Genomic DNA, 15,828 nt, shown 5'->3' on the forward strand with positions numbered 1-15,828 from the left:
TACAATGGAGAAAAGACAGTGTCTTCAATCAGTGGTGCTGGGAAAAATGGACAGCTACATGTAAAAGAATGAAATTAGAACACCCCCTAACACCATACACAAAAATAAATTCAAAATGGATTAGAGACCTTAATGTAAGACCGGACAGTATAAAACTCTTAGAGGAAAACATAGGAAGAATACTCTAACATAAATCACAGCAAGATCTTTTTTGATCCACCTCCTAGAGTAATGACATAAAAAAGAAAACTAAACAAATGGGACCTAATGAAACGTAAAAGCTTTTGCAAAGCAATGGAAACTACAAACACAAAAAGACAACCCTCAGAATGGGAGAATATATTTGCAACTGAATCAATGGACAAAGGATTAATCTCCAATATATATAAACAGCTGATGCAGCTCAATATTAAAAAAACAAACAACCCAATACAAAAATGGGCAGAAGATCTAAATAGACATTTCTTCCAAAAAGACGTAGAGATGGCCAAGGAGCACATGAAAAGTTGCTCTACATCACTAATTATTAGAGAAATGCAAATCAAAACTACAATGAGGTATCACCTCACACCTGTTAGAATGGGCATCATCAGAAAATCTACAAACAACAAATGCTGGAGAGGGTGTGGAGAAAAGGAACCCTCTTCCACGATTGGTGGGAATGTAAATTGATAGTCACTATGGAGAACAGTATGGAGGTTCCTTAAAAAACTAAAAATAGAATTACCATATGATCCAGCAACCCACTACTGGGCATATACCCAGAGAAAACCATAAATCAAAAAGACACATTCACCACAATGTTCATTGCAGCACTATTTACAATAGCCAGGTAATGGAAGCAACCTAAATGCCCACAGACAGACGAATGGATAAAGATGTGGTACATATATAAAATGGACTATTAGCCATAAAAAGGAATGAAATTGGGTCATTTGTAGAGACGTCGATGGATCTAGAGACTGTCATACAGAGTGAAGTAAGTCAGAGAGAGAAAAACAAATATTGTATATTAACGCATATATGTGGAACCTAGAAAAATGGTACAGATGAACCGGTTTGAAGGGCAGAAATAGAGACACAGATGTAGAGAACAAATGTATGGACACAAAGAGGGGAAAGCCATGGGGGGGGTGGCTGTGGGAGGAGTTGGGAGATTGGGATTGACATGTATACATTTATATGTATAAAATAGATAACCAATAAGAACCTGCTGTATAAAAAATAAATAAAATAAAATGAAAAATAAAATTTTTTAAAAAACGGAAAAAAGTTATTCCCTTCACATACATGTATTTATATGAATGAATTATTTCCATGCTTACATCCATAAGTACAAAAAAGAGGAATAAAACCTACCTTGAAACAAAAAAGAAAAAAACAAAACAGAACCCACCAGTTATACAGATGAAAACCCTATCAGGGCACTTGCTTCAGTGGTAGACAATTCTGAAGTTGGTCACAGGTGGGGAATCATCTCGCATGCAGCCAGCAGCCCCCCCGCAAGGAGTGTCCTCATTACAAGCCTGGGGGACGGTGCCGAGGCATCTGTGAGTACACGTGAGATGAGCCCCAGGCCAGCTGCTGCTGAACTGTTCCCAACCTTCCCAGGTAAAACACCTGAATATGTACAAGGACTTGAAAGCCTAGAGGAAGGGCCATGGAGCCACACGAGTGACAGCATGCCAGCCGACTTGGTGCCTGCAGGCCAGCCAGGATGGTCCTGGCCCTGGGTGCTCTTCTGGAAGATTTCCATTTCCCTGCCTGAGATACCCGTCCTGTCCCTGCCCCCACTGCTTTTTTCCTTCCTCACCTCTGCCCAGGGAGAAATTCCAGCAGCACGTATGGGTGACACATCCTCTTCTTTAGCAGGTGGCAGCCTGGCAACTGCTGCAGAAAGTCCAGCAGAGCCCCACTCACACTGGGCCACCCACAAAGCCGTGACCTCTCACTCCCTCCCACCAGCCCAGCCCCGAGACTGCTGACAGGGCAGAGAAAATGGCGTCAGGCACGGCTGCAGGGGCTCTTGCTGCCTGGAGTGGTATTTATATTGATCTCAACCCAGGCACACCTGGGGAGGGCTGGCCGGCACGGTAAGGCTGCCCAGGTCAGCCAATCATCACCCCTCAGGGGCTCACAGTTGCAGAAAATGGAACTTGTTGAACCGGCCAGGTCCAAGGAACAGGTGTGGGATCCTGAGAGTCAGGATAGACAAGGGGTTGCAGCTTTGGCTTGTTTTCTAATCATTTTATCTGGCCCATGAGTGGGAGACAACTTCAAGAAAACACTCTCCTAATGAGAGGAACCCAGGAGTCAGGGAGAGGAGGGGTGGGTGGTGGTTGGAGACAGAGGCCTGGTGCCCCGGGTGCAGTGGAAGTCTCTGGAAGACCAGGTGGAGGGAGGCCGTACAGAGTGATGCCCAGGGTCACAGACCTGTCGCAGCTGCTGTTTGTTAGTTCAAGTCCTGCTCTGAGGTGCTCTGTGTCAGCTCTGAGTGACAGGTGAGCTGGGGGTGCTCTGCAATGAGGGCTATGTGCATGATTCCTGTGTGCCCAGCCCTGCCACGGTACCTGCAAGGGTAGCTCTGTATCCGGGGATTGGTCTGACCACGAGAGCCCCATGGGCTGCTGGGGACCTGGTAAAGGATGTCAGGACAGTCAGTGAAGCCACCGAGGATATACCTCCAGCTGCTCCTAATTCCTACACCCTGCTGGTCATTCTACCAACCACCAGGACATGGTATTCTGTATTAGTCTTCAATGATGCCTTCTTTTGTATTCCATTAGTCCCAGAGTCACAAGAAATTTTGGCTTGTGAGTGGCAGAACTCAACATACAACTAAAACAATACTTCCGGGCCGTCTTGCCCCAAGGGTGCAAAAATTCCCACACCGTCTTTGGGGAAAGCTTAGGTAAAGACCTAAAAGTTCTACCTCTGGAAAAGGAAACCCTCCTTCAATATGCAGACGACATTCTGATCGCCAGCCCTACTAAGGAGGCCTCTGAACTACCAAGCCAATAAAGGATAGAAGTCGTCCAAAAAGAAGCTCAAATATCACAGACTGCGGTGACCTGCCTGGGCTTCATTCTCACAGAAGGTCGGAGAAGCCCATCCCAGGAAAGGGAAGAAACCATTTTCAGCCTTACCCCTTTCTAAAACTAGAAGACAGCTTAGGGGTTCCTGGGGAGGCCAGGGTTTGCTGCTTCTGGATCCCTAACTATAGTCTACTAGCTGGGCCTCTATATGAAACACTGAAAGGAAAAGATGATGATCCTTTTGAATAGAATCCAGAAGTGGCCTTTCAAGAATGGAAAGAGCAGTCAATTCAGACCCTTGCCCTGGAACTCCCTAATTTAGCTAAACCCTTTGACCTTTACATTCCCGGTGAAAGGTGAATCGCCATTGGAGAATTAGTGCAAAAACTGGGACCACTTGAAATGGAACAATGCAAGAATGCCATCCAGGTAGGATAAACTATGGTCACCAAGGGGCTTGGCCCACTGCCGCATCTGGCCAAGATACTGGCGGTATCTAAAAACCTGGAAATCAGCAGCCCAAAAGGCCACCTCCCTCCTAAGGGAAAAGGACCCCACGTGGTGATCCTAACCACCAACCATGCCTTGAAGTTGCAGGGTTCGCTCCGTGGGCACACCGACCTCGAGTGAGGAGGCCCTCCAACTCCAACATCCAGAGAGATAACCGGGGGCAACAGGGCACCATGACGACTCGTGTGAACATCACTTGACCTGGAGTTTCTCTCATAAAACAACAAGAGTGTGTCCCAAAAGAGTAGACTACTGCTTGCAGGACTTACTGCACCCAGAGGGGAGCTAATAATCTTGGCGGGGGAACCGTATATCACACTGTCACCATAGAAAAGCCTACAGACACCGTGATGATGGTGGCCAATAAGACCGGCTGGACTCCTGTTTACTTCAAAAGGCTGTTGACTCAGTGGCCATCATGGTCCTTGATCACCACTGACCCTGGACTGTCTGGGAGTTGAGTGGGCAGGGCTCTGACACCTGGTGCTGTTTGTACGTTAATTCAGGGGCCTAATTGAAGAAAGCACAGACTACTGTTCAGAGCATCTAGGCTGGCAGAAACGGTCAGCCTAAGGTGGCCGAACAAATGTGGGGTGGGGTGAAACCAGCCCCCACAGCGTCTCTGCACATCTCTTTCCTGGACACTTAAAGGTCATTAGAATCTATAACACTTCCAATGCTGGTGCTCAGGTGGACGAGCAAGGAGGCAGGGGGCCTGGGGACAATCAACGTCACCTGGAGGCTGCTGGGGAGAAGTTCTGACCCTCGCCCCTGGGTATGAGGGCTCCCAACTCAGCACTCAGCAGTTACAGAAGAAGGGTCTGCACCCTCAGAACTCCAAGAATGAGGAACGGGACAAAAGGCAGAGGAGGGGTTTGTCCCCAGCAAAGCCCATTAAAAATCCCTGGGAGATAAAAATAGAATCTGGGCAATAAAGTCAAGTCTAACTTTTTTATCCTTTGTGCTTTGTCTAATTTCACGTACTCCTAGGGTCTCGCATGCAGAGGTTCCACACCCGGCACTTCAGACCAGATTTCCTAGTGCAGAATGGCTGGGTCGACACCTCAGCTCCTGGGGCCCAGTGCAGACTCCGTGATATAGAGCCTGAGCTGCAGCCAACCCAGCCCTTGAAAGCTCTGTCCTCTCCCTCCCACTGACTCTGACAGGATCTCTACACAGCAGCCCAGCCCACAGCCCACGGGGTAGTGCATGCTCTCACCTCTCCATTCTCTGATCAAAATATAAAGTTTCCTTTGCTTGTGAACCAAACTCAGTCTCGATCTGTTGGCCCCAATGACACTGGGCAGGGGGACACTTGTTGGGGTCCACTCTGGAGGATCAGTAACAGAAATTGAGACTATTGTAACCTCAATGAACAGATGTGTGAGCCAAACTGTAGTTAACATAGAACAGTGTATAAGGCTCGGGTAAAATAAGATGTTTCTAACACTTCCATTTGATATTTCCATCACTTTATTATAAGCAAGTTCAGTGAAAGGGTTTGTCTTATTTGTCAGGTCAATATTAGAGAAACGAAGTGATTTCTTTCCAAGGATGTACATCTAATAATCTTGGTTAAAGCTTCAATCTTGTTTTAAATGCTTTTCCATTGAAAATGATACCTCTCTTTCAGCTCCCCCATTTCTGAGAAGTATAAAATCTTATAATTTATTATTACCAAAGGGGAAAGGTGGGAGGAGGGATAAATTAACAGTTTGGGATTAACACATACACACTGCTATGTATAAAATAGATCATCAACAAGGAACTACTGTATAGCACAGGGAACTACACTCAACATTTTGCAATAACCTATAAGGGGAAATAATCTGAAAAAGAATAGATATTTTTATTGACATCATCTATCAATGACAGTTAAAGTGTAACCTAAGGGAAGCTGGTGGTGAGTGCTTCTGACCCTGAAGACTTCAATCATCTAAAGTTTGGACTCTGCCTACTTCCCAAGGCCCTTAATGAACATATGTGTAGCCATAGCTTAAAAAATTCCCCAGTTTGGGTTTCGGGGAGACACTGATTTTGAAAAAGCCCTGGTGTTCTCCTTACATGAATGGGACTCTTCCTACTGCTAAAACATATCTGTCACACCCAGAGGATGGTATACCATCTGATCGGGAAGAGTTTGGAAAAGGCATCTCATCTCCTCATCTCCTGGTGCTCGGGTTCACCCCTCCAGCGTCTTTACTAACAGTCTCCCCACTTGGAGATGTCAGCACTGTCAACATCCTGTTGCGTACAGTTTGGAATTTGTCCAGAGGATGAAGCAGAAGCATGAGGAACAATGAGAGACAAGTCCTAGGTGTTCAGACAGGCACATGTCACTCTAATTTCCAATCAGGAAGACGAATTTACCAAAGGCTAGGGTTGCCCATGGAAACAGTATAGGGCTTGAGGAAATCCTGCTGCTTTGTGGCCAGTTCCCATAAACACAAGTTGAACAATGGAACTCAGGGGCAGTAAAATTCACGAAACTGCAGAGTTGAAAATATCCATCACTGAAAAATGTCTTGAGGAAAGTCAGAGAAAAGGACTTGTAAGCAAGGGAGAATGGCAGGAAAGGGATTTGAGGAGGTAGAAAGGACTCGCCATTAAGCACAAAAAAAGGAGCTGAACATTGCCAACATTGCAGTTGGCCAAAAAGGGTGTATGCGTTTTTTTCTGTATATATTCAAGAAAAGGGCATACACTTTTTTAGCCAACCAAACAGGTGGGCACTGGAAGTCAATACTACAAAAGATATCACTTCGCATCAGTCACAAGAGCCATCCTCATAAAGCGTAAACAACAGAAATGCAGGACAGGGCAAGGAGAAGAGGGAGCCCTGTGAGACTTATAGTGGAAATGTATATTGCCAACGGCCATTCTGGAGAAGTGTATTGTGTTTACTAAAGCATCTAAAAAATGAGCTACAGAGCATAGGGCACTTGCACTCATGGGCGTATATCTTGGGAAAAACAAAAATCGAGAGGACACAGGCACCCCAATGTTTACCCCCTCTCTGTTTAAAAGATCCTCGACTAGGATATAACTTAAATGTCTCTGGAGGGAAAAATGGATAGAGATGTGGTACTTAGGTAGAGTGGAATATTACTCAGCCTGGAAATCAATGAAATATGGCCAGTTGTAACAACTCCGGAGGAGTTACGTATGATCATTCTAAGTGACATAATTCAAAAAGAAAAAGACACATATCATAAGATATCACTTAATGGTGGAATCCAAAATAGCTACACATGAAATAAATTACAAAACAAAAACATAGTCAAATATGTAGAAAACACGCATAAGGCTGCTAAACGGGAAAGGTGGGGAGGGGTGAGGCATCATCCAGGAGGTTGAAATTAGCAAAGATACCATTCCAAATACCAAACTGATAATCAACAAGGCCTACACGGTAGCTAAAAGAACTGCACTCAGCACACTCAAGTCACCGGAAAAGAATATATACGACTGGTAAGAATCTGAAAAAGAATTTACTGATGTCTCTCTGTACGTGAATCAAGTGGATGTACAGCAGCAAGAAACAGAGCTTTGAAAATCAGCTGTAACCAATATAGTAATAAATTGAAAAAAATAAACGACAGAGAGACAGAGAAAACCTCTTACAACTTTTCCTCAGGGACGGTGATGGAACATGGATTGAACACGTCTAGACCCACAGCAGGATGAGACATAAGGCTGGAAACTGTTTGCGCTAAGAGAAATGTGAGGTTGGGTGAGGAAATGCACACCCTTTAAAGTAATACTACCTGGTTCCCATTCAATGGGTCCCAAATCTGCAGGTTCAAGGGATCTTCCTACAGCTAAAACATGCATGGAAAACCCAGAGGACTGTACACCATGTGATCGGGAGATGTGTCTAAAATGCAGCTCATCTATCCTCTCCTGGTGCTCCTGTTCACCATTCCAGCCACGTTACTTAGAATCTCCCCACTTGGAGAATCAGCACATTTCAACTTCTGTTTCACACATTTTGCAAATTGTGAGGAGGATGAACGGGAAGAGGGGGAACCAATGAGAGAATAGTTGTAGGGGTTTGGACGGGCACATATCACTCTAATTTCCCATTAAGAATAAGAATTAAAAAAAGGCTCAGCCCACCTCGCTGGAGCCAAAATAGGGCCTGAAGCAATCCTGCGGGTTTGAGGCCAGCTCACAAAAGAGCAACTTAAAAAATGGAGCTCAGGGTCACTGTAATTCACAAACCTGCAGAGTTATAAATGAAAACTAATGTCCAAAACTATGTTGAGGTAAGGCAAAGAAGAGGATCTGAATGCAAGACAGAATTGCAAGAAACAGATTTCAAGAGATAGATTGGACTCATCTTTAAAGCACATGAAAAGCGGAAGAATTTCGATAATGATGCAGTTGGCCCAAAAGGGCGTATGCGTTTTTTCCTGATTATATCCAGGAAAAAATGCATATGCACCTTATGGGCAACGAAGCAAGCAAGCAATGCAAATGTGCACAACAAAGAAGTCTCATTTCCCACTGGTCAAAAGGGCCATCCTAAAAAATTGTAAAAACCAGAAATGCAGGACAGGCCATGGAGAACAGGGAGCCTTTATACGCTGATGGGCAGTGTGTGAACTGCCGAGAGCCACTCTGGAGAAGTGTATGGTGGTTCCTAAATCATCTAAAAAACTAATCATCTAAAAAGCAGAGCTACAGAGCATAGGACACTTCCAATCATGGGAGTATATCTAGGGAAGTCTAAAAATCAACAAGACACAAGCACACCACAGTTTAGGGCTACTCTGTTTACAAGAACCTCAACTTCAGTACACCTTAAATATCCCAGGAAAGAGAACAATGGATAAAGAAGATGTGGTACTTATGTACAATGGAGTATCTCTTCACCATGAAATCAATGGAATAAGGCTAGTAGAAGGATAAAGAGTGGATTTAGGTCCGATAATACTACTTGAAATAAGTCAAACAGAAAAAGAAACATATCATAAGATATCACTTATAGAGGGAGGGTAAATATGGCTGCACAAGAAATGAATTACAGAACAGAACAGTGTCTCACATTTAGAAAACACACTTATGTCAGCTTAAGGGGAAAGGAGAGGTGGGGTGATGCATAAAACCAGAGTTTGAAATTAGCACAGATACCATTCAATAAACCAAATAGGTATTAGACAAGATCTACACCTTGCTCAATGAACTGGCCTCAACACACCCAATACACTGCACAGAAATATATCTGAGTAATAAGAATCTTAAAACCCATGTATTGATATATCTCCATAAGGGAATCAAGTGTGTGCAGAGCGGCACAAACACAGCAGTGAAAATGAGCTAAACCTCATTACAGAAATAAATTTTAAAAACAAAACGCAGAAACAATCAAAGAGAGAAAAATTCTTACAATATTCCCTCAGGGGCTATGATGCAACCTGGATTGACCACATATAAACCCACAGCTGGATAAGACATAAGGCTGGACACTTAGGGCTGAGAGGATTGGTGAGCTTTGGTGAGCAACTGCCAAAAGTTTAATGCAATACTTCATGCTACTCATTCCGAGGGTCCCAACACTCCAGGTTGAAGGGAATCATCCTACAGCTAAACCATGCTTGGGAAACCCAGCGACTGGTATACCATATGATCGGGAAAGGTTTCTAAAACGCACCTCATTGTTCCTCTCCTGGGGCTCCGGATCAACATTCCAGCCGCTTTACTAACAACAATCCCACATGGAGAGTCAATGCCTTTAAGTTCCAGTATAGCACAGTCTGCAGATAGTGCGGAGGATGAATGGGTTAGGGGGAACCAGTGAGAAACTAATCTAGTGGTTTCAATGGGCACATGTCACTCTAATTTCACATCAGTAAGAAGAATTAACCAAAGGCACAGCAAGGCGTCCCACAAGAAGAATAGGGCCTGAAGGAATCCTGCGGTTATGAGGCAAGATCACAAAAATAAGAGCTGAAAAATGGAGCTCAGGGCCACTGTAATTCAAAAACGTGCAGAGTTATAAAGGCCAACAAATTTCAAAAAGGATATTGAGGAAAGGCTATGAAGAGGCATTGAAAGCAAGGCAGAATTGCAGGAAACCGATTTCAGGAGGTAGACTGGAATTGCATTGAAAGCATAGGAAAAGAGGCAGAACGTCCACAATGATGCACTTGGCCATAAAGGGCGTATGCGTTTTTTCCTGAATATATTCAGGAAAAAGCGCATACACACTTTTTGGCCAACCAAGCAAGCTTGCAAAGGAAATCTGCACTACAATGAAGTCTCACTTCCCCCCGGTCAAAAGGGCCATCTGAAAAAAGTGTAAAATCCAGAAAGGCAGGACAGGCCATGGAGAACTGGGAGCCTTGTTATGCTGATGGGCGGGATGTAAATTGCCAACAGCCACTCGGAAGAAGTGTATGGTGTTTCCTGAAACATCTAAAAAACAAAGCAACAGAGCCTAGGGCACTTCCACTTATGGTCCTATAGCTTAGGGAAATTAAAATCAAAAAGACACAGCCACCCCAAAGTTTGGGACGGCTCTGTTTACAAAAAGCTCGTTTACGGTACAAGTTCAATATCGCAGAAAGGGAAAAATGGAGAAAGAAGTTGTGGTACTTACGTACAATGCAATATCACTCAGCAATGAAATCTATGTCATCAGGCCCGTAGGAGCATAATGAGTGGATTCAGGTATGATGATTCTAACTGAAATAAGTCACACAGAAAAAGAAACATCATAAGATATCACTAATACACGGAATGTAAACTTGGCTACACAGGAACTGGATTACAAAACAGAACAGGGTCTCAAATTTAGAAAACCAACTTATGCTTGCTTAAGGGGAAAGGTGAGTTGGGGTGCTGCATAAAACCAGAGATTGAAATGAGCACAGATAAAGTTCCTTAAGCCAAATATGGAATAGACAAGAGCTACTCTTAGTTCAACGAAATGGACTCAACACCCCATATTAAACGCCTAAGAATGTACCTGACTAGTAAGTATCTTAAAACCTATGGATTGCTATGTCTCCGAAAGAGAATCAAGCGTGTGTACAGGGGCATAAACGCAGCAGTGATAGGATTGGAGAAGTTCGGTGAGCAAATGAAGACCCTTTGAAGTCATATTGCATGGTACCCATTCCACGGGTCTCAACTCTCCAGGTTTAAGGGATTCTTCCTTCAGCTAAAACATGCATGTGGAACCCAGAATATGATCAACCGTGTGATCGGGAGACGTGTTCCAATATGTCTCAGTTCTCGTCCCCTGGTACTCGGGTGCAACATGCCAGACGCTTTACTACAGTCTCCCGACTTGGAGAGTCAGTGCCTTTAACCTCGGTTTGGCTCAGTTTGCAATTTCTGCGGAGGATGAACAGGAATAGGGAGGACCAATGAGAGACTAGCTGGAGGTGTCTGGACGGGCAAATTTAACTCTCATTTCCCACCAGGAAGAGGAATTAACCAAAGGCTCAGCGTGCCGTGCCGGAACCACATTAGGGCCTGAAGCAATCCTGCGTTGTTGCGGCCAGCTCACAAGAAAGCGAGTTGAAGAAAGGAGCTCAGGGGCACTGTAATTCACAAAGCTGCAGAGTTATAAATGACAGCCTATCATCCAAAAATATACTGAAGTAAGGCTGCCAAGAGGACTTGAAAGCGGGGCAGAATTGCAGGAAACCGATTTCAGGAGGTAGACTGGAATTGCATTGAAAGCATAGGAAAAGAGGCAGAACGTCCACAATGATGCACTTGGCCAAAAAGGGCGTATGCGTTTTTTCCTGAATATATTCAGGAAAAAACGCATACGCCCTTTTTGGCCAACCAAGCAAGCTTGCAAAGGAAATCTGCACTACAATGAAGTCTCGCTTCCACCCGGTCAAAAGGGCCATCTGAAAAAAGTGTAAAATCCAGAAAGGCAGGACAGGCCATGGAGAACTGGGAGCCTTCTTATGCTGATGGGCGGGATGTAAATTGCCAACAGCCACTCCGAAGAAGTGTATGGTGTTTCCTGAAACATCTAAAAAACAAAGCAACAGAGCCTAGGGCACTTCCACTTATGGTCCTATAGCTTAGGGAAATTAAAATCAAAAAGACACAGCCACCCCAAAGTTTGGGACGGCTCTGTTTACAAAAACCTCGTTTACGGTACAAGTTCAATATCGCAGAAAGTGAAAAATGGAGAAAGAAGTTGTGGTACTTACGTACAATGCAATATCACTCAGCAATGAAATCTATGTCATCAGGCCCGTAGCAGCATAATGAGTGGATTCAGGTATGATGATTCTAACTGAAATAAGTCACACAGAAAAAGAAACATCATAAGATATCACTAATACACGGAATGTAAACTTGGCTACACAGGAACTGGATTACAAAACAGAACAGGGTCTCAAATTTAGAAAACCAACTTATGCTTGCTTAAGGGAAAAGGTGAGTTGGGGTGCTGCATAAAACCAGAGACTGAAATGAGCACAGATAAAGTTCCTTAAGCCAAATATGGAATAAACAAGAGCTACTCCTTGCTTAACGAAATGGACTCAACACCCCATATTAAACGCCTAAGAATGTACCTGACTAGTAAGTATCTGAAAACCTATGGATTGCTATGTCTCCGAAAGAGAATCAAGCGTGTGTACAGGGACATAAAGGCAGCAGTGATAGGATTGGAGAGGTTCGGTGAGCAAATGAAGACCCTTTGAAGTCATATTGCATGGTACCCATTCCACGGGTCTCAACTCTCCAGGTTTAAGGTATTCTTCCTTCAGCTAAAACATGCATGTGGAACCCAGAGTATGATCAACCATGTGATCGGGAGACGTGTTCAAATATGTCTCAGTTTTCGTCCCCTGGTACTCGGGTGCAACATTCCAGACGCTTTACTAACACTCTCCCCACTTGGAGAGTCAGTGCCTTTAACCTCCTGTTTGGCCCAGTTTGCAATTTCTGCGGAAGATGAACAGGAATAGGGAGAACCAATGAGAGACTAGCTGGAGGTGTCTGGACGGGCAAATTTAACTCTCATTTCCCACCAGGAAGAGGAATTAACCAAAGGCTCAGCGTGCCGTGCCAGAACCAGATTAGGGCCTGAAGCAATCCTGCGGTGTTGCGGCCAGCTCACAAGAAAGCGAGTTGAAGAAAGGAGCTCAGGGGCACTGTAATTCACAAACCTGCAGAGTTATAAATGACAGCTATCGTCCAAAAATATACTGAAGTAAGGCTGCCAAGAGGACTTGAAAGCGGGGCAGAATTGCAGGAAACCGATTTCAGGAGGTAGACTGGAATTGCATTGAAAGCATAGGAAAAGAGGCAGAACGTCCACAATGATGCACTTGGCCAAAAAGGGCGTATGCGTTTTTTCCTGAATATATTCAGGAAAAAACGCATACGCCCTTTTTGGCCAACCAAGCAAGCTTGCAAAGGAAATCTGCACTACAATGAAGTCTCACTTCCCCCCGGTCAAAGGGCCATCTGAAAAAAGTGTAAAATCCAGAAAGGCAGGACAGGCCATGGAGAACTGGGAGCCCTGTTATGCTGATGGGCGGGATGTAAATTGCCAACAGACACTCAGGAGAAGTGTATGGTGTTTCCTGAAACATCTAAAAAACAAAGCAACAGAGCCTAGGGCACTTCCACTTATGGTCCTATAGCTTAGGGAAATTAAAATCAGAAAGACACAGCCACCCCAAAGTTTGGAACGGCTCTGTTTACAAGAACCTCGTTTACAGTACAAGTTCAACATCGCAGAAAGTGAAAAATGGATAAAGAAGTTGTGGTATTTACTTACAAAGCAATATCACTCAGCAATGAAATCTATGTTATCAGGCCCGTAGCAGCACAATGAGTGGATTCAGGTATGATGATTCTAACTGAAATAAGTCACACAGAAAAAGAAACATCATAAGATATCAGTAATACACGGAATGTAAACTTGGCTACACAGGAACAGAATTACAGAACAGAACAGGGTCTCAAATTTAGAAAACCAACTTATGCTTGCTTAAGGGTAAAGGTGAGTTGGGGTGCTGCATAAAACCAGAGATTGAAATGAGCACAGATAAAGTTCCTTAAGCCAAATATGGAATAGACAAGAGCTACTCCTTGCTCAACGAAATGGACTCAACACCCCATATTAAACGCCTAAGAATGTACCTGACTAGTAAGTATCTTAAAACCTATGGATTGCTATGTCTCCGAAAGAGAATCAAGAGTGTGTACAGGGGCATAAACGCAGCAGTGATAGGATTGGAGAGGTTCGGTGAGCAAATGAAGACCCTTTGAAGTCATATTGCATGGTACCCATTCCACGGGTTTCAACTACCCAGGTTTAAGGTATTCTTCCTTCAGCTAAAACATGCATGTGGAACCTAGAGTATGATCAACCATGTGATCGGGAGACGTGTTCAAATATGTTTCAGTTTTCATACCCTGGTACTCGGGTGCAACATTCCAGACGCTTTACTAACACTCTCCCCACTTGGAGAGTCAGTTCCTTTAACCTCCTGTTTGGCCCAGTTTGCAATTTCTGCGGAAGATGAACAGGAATAGCGAGAACCAATGAGAGACTAGCTGGAGGTGTTTGGACGGGCAAATGTAACTCTCATTTCCCACCAGAAAGAGGAATTAACCAAAGGCTCAGCGTGCCGTGCCGGAACCAGATTAGGTCCTGAAGCCATCCTGCGGTGTTGCGGCCAGCTCACAAGAAAGCGAGTTGAAGAAAGGAGCTCAGGGGCACTGTAATTCACAAACCTGCAGAGTTATAAATGACAGCTATCGTCCAAAAATATACTGAAGTAAGGCTGCCAAGAGGACTTGAAAGCGGGGCAGAATTGCAGGAAACCGATTTCAGGAGGTAGACTGGAATTGCATTGAAAGCATAGGAAAAGAGGCAGAACGTCCACAATGATGCACTTGGCCAAAAAGGGCGTATGCGTTTTTTCCTGAATATATTCAGGAAAATACGCATACGCCCTTTTTGGCCAACCAAGCAAACTTGCAAAGGAAATCTGCACTACAATGAAGTCTCACTTCCCCCCGGTCAAAAGGGCCATCTGAAAAAAGTGTAAAATCCAGAAAGGCAGGACAGGCCATGGAGAACTGGGAGCCTTGTTATGCTGATGGGCGGGATGAAAATTGCCAACAGACACTCGGGAGAAGTGTATGGTGTTTCCTGAAACATCTAAAAAACAAAGCAACAGAGCCTAGTGCACTTCCACTTATGGTCCTATAGCTTAGGGAAATTAAAATCAAAAAGACACAGCCACCCCAAAGTTTGGGACGCCTCTGTTTACAAGAACCTCGTTTACCGTACAAGCTCAATATCACAGAAAGTGAAAAATGGATAAAGAACTTGTGGTACTTACGTACAATGCAGTATCACTCAGCAATGAAATCTATGTCATCAGGCCCATAGCAGCATAATGAGTGGATTCAGGTATGATGATTCTACCTGAAATAAGTCACACAGAAAAAGAAACATCATAAGATATCACTAATACACGGAATGTAAACTTGGCTACACAAGAACTGAATTCCAAAACAGAACAGGGTCTCAAATTTAGAAAACCAACTTATGCTTGCTTAAGGGGAAAGGTGAGTTGGGGTGCTGCATAAAACCAGAGATCGAAATGAGCACAGATAAAGTTCCTTAAGCCAAATATGGAATAGACAAGAGCTACTCCTTGCTCAACGAAATGGACTCAACACCCCATATTAAACGCCTAAGAATGTACCTGACTAGTAAGTATCTTAAAACCTATGGGTTGCTATGTCTCTGAAAGAGAATCAAGCGTGTGTACAGGGGCATAAACGCAGCAGTGATAGGATTGGAGAGGTTCGGTGAGCAAATGAAGACCCTTTGAAGTCATATTGCATGGTACCCATTCCACGGGTTTCAACTACACAGGTTTTAGGTATTCTTCCTTCAGCTAAAACATGCATGTGGAACCTAGAGTATGATCAACCGTGTGATTGGAAGACTTGTTCAAATATGTCTCAGTTTTCGTATCCTGGTACTCGGGTGCAACATTCCAGACGCTTTACTAACACTCTCCCGAATTGGAGAGTCAGTCTCTTTAACCTCCTGTTTGGCCCAGTTTGCAATTTCTGCAGAAGATGAACAGGAATAGCGAGAACCAATGAGAGACTAGCTGGAGGTGTCTGGACGGGCAAATTTAACTCTCATTTCCCACCAGGAAGAGGAATTAACCAAAGGCTCAGCGTGCCGTGCCAGAAACAGATTAGGGCCTGAAGCCATCGTGCGGTGTTGCGGCCAGCTCAAAAGAAAGCGAGTTGAAGAAAGGAG

General features: G+C 44.2%; 1 long non-coding RNA gene across 11 annotated transcripts in view; it reads right to left on the bottom strand.

Annotated features, from left to right (window-relative positions):
* LOC137218209 (uncharacterized) overlaps positions 1-14,972 on the bottom strand; it is a 977,125-nt gene extending 962,153 nt beyond the window's left edge. For 10 of the 11 annotated variants that reach the window (XR_010940521.1, XR_010940527.1, XR_010940524.1 and 7 more), the window contains exon 1: positions 14,888-14,970. This is a non-coding gene — a long non-coding RNA (uncharacterized lncRNA). Of the gene's footprint in view, positions 1-14,887 lie in introns of all 11 variants that reach the window. The other variant, XR_010940518.1, reaches the window with a different exon arrangement.
* Positions 14,973-15,828: the final 856 nt, after the last annotated feature.

The sequence above is a fragment of the Pseudorca crassidens genome, unplaced genomic scaffold (assembly GCF_039906515.1).
Source record: "Pseudorca crassidens isolate mPseCra1 unplaced genomic scaffold, mPseCra1.hap1 Scaffold_46, whole genome shotgun sequence".
NCBI classification, from domain to species: Eukaryota; Metazoa; Chordata; class Mammalia; order Artiodactyla; family Delphinidae; genus Pseudorca; species Pseudorca crassidens.